The 6,216-nt window shown below is 38.6% G+C and overlaps 1 pseudogene; it reads left to right on the forward strand.

The window, feature by feature from the left end:
• Window positions 1-1,384: 1,384 nt before the first annotated feature.
• LOC108241864 lies at window positions 1,385-4,483 on the forward strand (annotated as a pseudogene).
• Window positions 4,484-6,216: the final 1,733 nt, after the last annotated feature.

The raw sequence follows: 6,216 nt of genomic DNA on the forward strand, positions 1-6,216 counted from the left end.
AAAATATGAACAAGTGGAATGGATTTGATAACGACGCACCAAAGAGGATCTCTACCTTACACTGTAAAGAAAAAGAAAACTGACAGATTTATGATCATATATTTGAGTTAATAATGAAATAATATATGGTTATTTATTTAAACTCATATTCTGGCCACAATATATTGAATATTGATTAGCAAAACATTATTAAAAATTATTAAAACAGGCCTAGTGACGCCACTGCATCTGATCAGCAGCAACCAGCTGATACTGTTCCCCCTAAGACTTACAGAAAGCAAGAGTGGACTTAATTTTTTACACACAGCTTTTCCATTTTCTCTTCGGTTTTGTTATGTTTTTGTAAACATGCGGTTAGACTGGAATAATTTCAAAAGCTAGTAAAGATGAGATCCTTTTTTTTATGTCCTAATATGGAAAAACGTAGAACTGAAAGAAGGCGGTCTTTTTTTTCAAATGACTGCAGGATTTTCCTGTTAGTGTCGGCACTATAGGTTCTTTCCATAATCTTGTTACAATCTTGGTTGTTGCCATCATGAGTTCTGTTTCAGACAGACAACTGTACAAAAATATTAAAATTGTGCAAAGTATTAATTAAATTGTGTAAACAATAACTTCAAACTGTTGAAACCTTAGACAAAACACAAATACTTTATGGCTTTAAATGAGTATAAACCAGCGGCAGCATTAATTGACAGATTTGTTGTACAGAGTGATAGATTGTAGTGGTTGCTCTTACAGCAGAGCTACCTGTTAGAAAAACTTATCCTCTTCAAGGACCCATGACTTGTGACACCAAGCTTTTGGAAAATCGTAGTTTAGCCTTTTTATGATTTAGTGTCCTTGGTTGTCTGTCATTATGTCTGCTTTGGCTTCTGCGGTACACACCATTATACTTTTCACTCTTTAAATAGGCAGACTGACTGATTACAGGATTGAAAACACCTGTGATGCTAATTAGAGGACACACCTTAATATAACGTGTCCCTGTGGTCAAATTAGTTTAATTCTTTTCTGGGGTACCAGCTTCTTTATCAGCTTAAAGCCAGTTTTATTAGTTTGTTTTTCAAAATAATTCTATTTAACTAAAATTCAAAAGCATCGACTGATTTTCTTGAAGTCATGTTTTTACTTATTATTACTTTTGTCAGTTTCAAGTTATTTCAGTGACCTTTATGGGTTTTCCTTTCTTTGAATAAAGGGTACCATGTTGGTACGCCGAACCTTTGCTCAATATCTATAAGATTCAATGAGCTATACCTATTTTGTGTGCTTTTATAGGTCTGTCATCCTCAATTTTAAATTAGCCTGTTGATGATTTATGATCATGTGAAAGGAAGACAACAGAAAAAAAGAGGAATTCCTGTGGGGTAAAAAGAGGAAGTGATTTTTAATTGTATGACTTGTTCTACTCAGAACAGTAATAAAGAGCAGTTCTCAGTGTCAAAGTCTCAGACCTGAACTTCCAACACTTTCTGCAGTCATGTCTACTCAAAGGTAATTTTCTTTCACATTTATCTGATTTATTGTTTTGCTGTATTGCTTCAGGAGCGTTTTTGTTTCAGTAAATTACTGTCGTCGGCAGTTTATTTTATTTATTTTGACTGATTTCTCCAATTTGTTTTGGTATTTTAGAGCACGTGTTTCTCTGGTGACTCGGACCATTGCTGTTGTCCTCCTGTTAAATGTTGACTGCACAGCTGAAAAAGAAGAAGACTTTGAAATTAAGCTGTGCGTCACAATGAGGAGACGAATGAAAGACTACTCCAATCAAAATCTGACGGACATGCCCCCAGATATTCCCACTGACACACAATACTTGGATATTTCTTACAATTTCATCCACAGATTGAACAGAACTCAGTTTTTGGGATTGTCTTAACTCTGTTTTCTGAAGGCGACTCATTGTGGACTACGAGAGCTTTCCCCTGGCATGTTTGATAACACGCCATTGCTCAAAGTTCTCAATATGTCTTCCAACGAGTTATCATTCATTCCTGACCTTTCTCTGAAACAACTAAAAATTTTGGATTTGAGCAACAATCTGTACACCAGCTATCGGATACCTTCGTCTTTTGGGTATTTAACACACCTGGGCACTCTGTCATTGGGTAGCATTGCTGCTGCATCAGTTGACTATGATGACTTTGAACCATTAACAAATGTTTCTTTGCACCATCTGATTTTGGGAGCAGGAACCCAGTGGAGAAAATACGAGTCTGGGTCTCTTGCAAAAATTAAGTTGCTTCAAAAGATTTCCCTTCACGCATCTTTCTGTGAGAACTTCACAATGTTTGAGAACTTTCTTATAGATTTGAATAAAACCCAAGCGAAATCTCTGAGGTTCATCAGCTTATTTCCGGACAACTGCAGTGTGAGCGGCGACCCCTTCAAGCACCTGAGAACGATGCCTTTCATAAAGAATCTCACCGTTGAAAACACTTGGATAAACAGTTCTTTCATGGAGGTTTTTCTGAAGAATGTGTGGCTCTCCCCCCTGTATGACATCTCGTTTGTGAACATTACTTATAATGAGGACACACCAGATGGGTTTCAGTTTCACACCATCAACCACACGATTAATCTTAACTCCATCACGTTTAATGGCGTGAATCACTATCAGTACAGATATCCGACTATTAACATGAGCTTTAAGGCCTTCTCCAAACTGACTGATTTGAAGTTTTCTGGGACTGGGATGAACATTTTACCCTGTGGAGTCATTTCTACCCTGCCATCCCTGAAGACCCTTGATCTGTCAGACAACCTTTTATCAGAATCAGGTTTCTGGTGGGCTCATTGTCCATACTCATCTGCCTTTCCTAAACTGCAGCACCTGTATTTAAGCAAAAACCGCTTCAGCAGCCTTTCCCTCATATCTTTGAAGATGAAGGAAATTAGGACACTGGTATCCCTAGACCTCAGCTTCAACTCCCTTGTCCTGGACGGGGACTGCTCTTGGTCCCATCAGCTGATCGAACTCAGCCTGGGGAGCAACAACCTGGGCAATGATGTCTTTAAATATCTGTCATCCGCCTTTGAGAGAATCAACTTGTCAAAAACAGGAATAACAGCAGTGACCCAGGAGGATCTTTCTCGATTCCCAAGGCTGACATATCTCAAGCTCAGCTCCAACAGCATCCAGGTCCTCCCCGAAGACCTGAACATGCCCTCTCTCATCAATCTTTTTGTTGACCAGAATGCAATCACTTCTATATCCAGGGAGGCTTTGGCAGGCCTACCAGGACTTAAGACCCTCAATGCTGGAAGGAATCCATTCTTCTGTTCCTGTGAGTCCTATTGGCTTGTTACCGAGTTCAACAAGTCTTTGCTGATGGACTGGCCACTAGACTACGCCTGCAGTAGCCCTCCATCCCTTGCAGGCCGGTCACTGTCTGAGTATAAAACCAGTCGGCTGTCATGTGAGGCATGGCTTCAAGCTGCATTGGCTTTGCCTGTGGTGATTGTGGTAGCTGCTGTTGTAAGTCTGGTTTTCTACAAGTGTGATGGGATCTGGTATTCAAAGATGTTATGGGTCTGGATCAGGATGAAGAGGAGAGGCAAGCAACGCTGCAATAAGTTGAATAATTTAACATTTGGTTACCATGCTTTCATCTCGTACAGTCATCAGGACTCTGGCTGGGTGGACAGCCAGCTAGTACCCTCCCTGGAAGGTTCTGGGTTTTCTCTTTGTGTCCACGAGCGAGACTTTGTCCCAGGTGAATGGATCATAGACAACATAATTAACTGTGTAGAGTCCAGCTACAAGACGCTGTTTATACTGTCAAAACATTTTGTGCAAAGCGAATGGTGCAACTATGAGCTCTTCTTTGCTCAGCATCGAGCCATCAGCGTCCAGCAGGACTCCTTGGTCTTCATCTTACTGGAACCCATCCCAACAGACTCTCTTCCCAAGAAGTTCCTGAAACTTCGAAGTTTACTGAGGCAGCAGACGTACCTCGAGTGGCCACGGGATGAACGGAAGCAGCAGTTCTTTTGGGCAAATCTTAAATCCATGCTACATGTGGCAGACAAATCGGTTGTTATGAAGGAAGTAGCAGAAGCCATTTCAGACACTGTTCATCTGCTTACAGACCAGGTTTAATAAAAAGGACAGGTTCTGTTAGCAGCAGTCTCAGCTCAAGGGTCTATTTAAAAAAAACAACTTCCATATTTCTTTAAAAATGAAAGGTCTAGCATTCTTTGGAGGAATGCATATAGCCTGCTGCCTTTAAAGCTAAAATTTTAGACTAAAACCATCTTTTGTTGTAAAAAAAATAGAGTTGTAGTTGTTTTGGTCAAACCTTAGTGAGTAAATAATGTTACACTCAATTTTGTGCTATATCAAAGCTATCATTCTCAGAGTATGTATTGAAGATAACTCCCGGCTACTACCACACCCAGTTGTAGCACAATATCTGTAAAATTCACAGAGTTGCAGCCATTTTTCTGTTTTCTAACATCAGATTGACTGTGGCAGGCATCTTGAACAGGGCTGATTTTTAAAAGGTAATCAGTTGCAGACGTACATTCAATGACGACTTTCTGAGAGTTTCATTAAAATCCATCCAGTGGTTCATGAGATATTTTGCTAACAGACAGACAAAGTTGACTCCAGTAGTTACTGGCATGCATTAAGTTGTAGTATGTGTTGGCAATGATTCTCAGCTGTTACCAAAGTCAAATACCCGTAGAACTGACTGAATTATAGCATTTTTTGTGTTTTCTAAACACAAATGGCTGTTGCAGCGATCTTGAAAATGTGTGTCGCAGCCCAGAATAAATACTGGCCTAATCATTCATCTGTGGCATTAAAGGCACTGTGGAAGAGTGGTTCAGATCTAACAGTAAATCTGCATTTCCTTTAGCCCACTCTCGTGTAGATTAGTTTTGTTTCACTCAATGCGCCTCATATATGACAAAAGTTCAAAAATGGACCGTTCATTGATGGTGCCTCTAATAATCCTGTTTGCCCTATAGTGCAGAAAATACAGTATTTCATATCTCCCACTACCTTTTAATCCAAAATTTAAAAATAAGGTCATCTTATGTTAGTGCTTGAAATATGTGTTGTGAATGACTCTCAGCTACTGCCACGTTAAATTTGAGCTCAATATTTGTAAAAGTGACGTAGTTATAGCTATTTGTGTGGTTTCTAATGTTGATTAGCTGTTGCAACAATGCTGCAAAGCTTAATCAGTTATAGACGGATGCTTAGTGATTACATTCTGACGGTTTGATTAAAATCTGTTCTGCTAACACACAGGAAAAATAATAACTGCTTTGCCTTTGGTGGTGTGTGATAATTTACACATGAAGCACATTTTGAATGTTTCTTGTGTGATTTTGAGAACTTTTGTTCATGTTCACGTGATCATTGATGTGTTAATGTTTCTGTAAACCTGAACTTAAACTGTGCATTTAAAGGTTAGACACACGTCAGCATGTACACAGAGAAAATGTTTTTGTTTTCTGAAACAATAATAAAAACCACTGTTAAATAATTTATCCTGCGGCTTAAAATTCAAGTGATTCCCTTTAAGTTGACATTAATCATGTTAAGGCTTTCAGACAATATGTAATGATGCAAAAACATACAAAAAGTTTTTAAATTTTGGTTCAGATTTGACAAGAATGGGTAATTCTGGATCAGATCTAATCTATCAATGAATCTTTAGTTCTTTCTTTTGTTAAACTTTAGCTAAATGTCTCCACCTTCTGTCTATATTAAAGCTCTACAACACATTAAAGTACAAGATATCTTCTTTTTTTTGTTTTTCAAATACTTTATATTGAAGATTATAATTTATTTTAAATCCAAAGGTTCCAAATTATGTTGACACTTTCAAAACAAAGACATTTTTCTTGGTTGTGTTAGGCAACATGACTTCTCTCCATGTCTTAGCATAACATTTATATGTTTCTATGTTATATTTGGTATATATTACCCCGTTAAAGTATCCAGTAAACACAAATGCTCAGATTTCATTATTGTTTTATTAATAAAGTTAGAAGAATCTTCTGCTCTAAAATAAGAATGAGGGAAAAATGGAGCGGGAGATGGACAGGCGGATTGGTGCAGCGTCTGCAGTGAAGCGGGCGCTGTACCGATCTGTCGTGGTGAAGAGAGAGCTGAGTCAAAAGGCGAAGCTCTCGATTTACCGGTCGATCTACGTTCCTACCCTCATCTATGGTCACGAGCTTTGGGTAGTGACC

The sequence above is a fragment of the Kryptolebias marmoratus genome, linkage group LG1 (assembly GCF_001649575.2).
Source record: "Kryptolebias marmoratus isolate JLee-2015 linkage group LG1, ASM164957v2, whole genome shotgun sequence".
Taxonomy (NCBI): domain Eukaryota; kingdom Metazoa; phylum Chordata; class Actinopteri; order Cyprinodontiformes; family Rivulidae; genus Kryptolebias; species Kryptolebias marmoratus.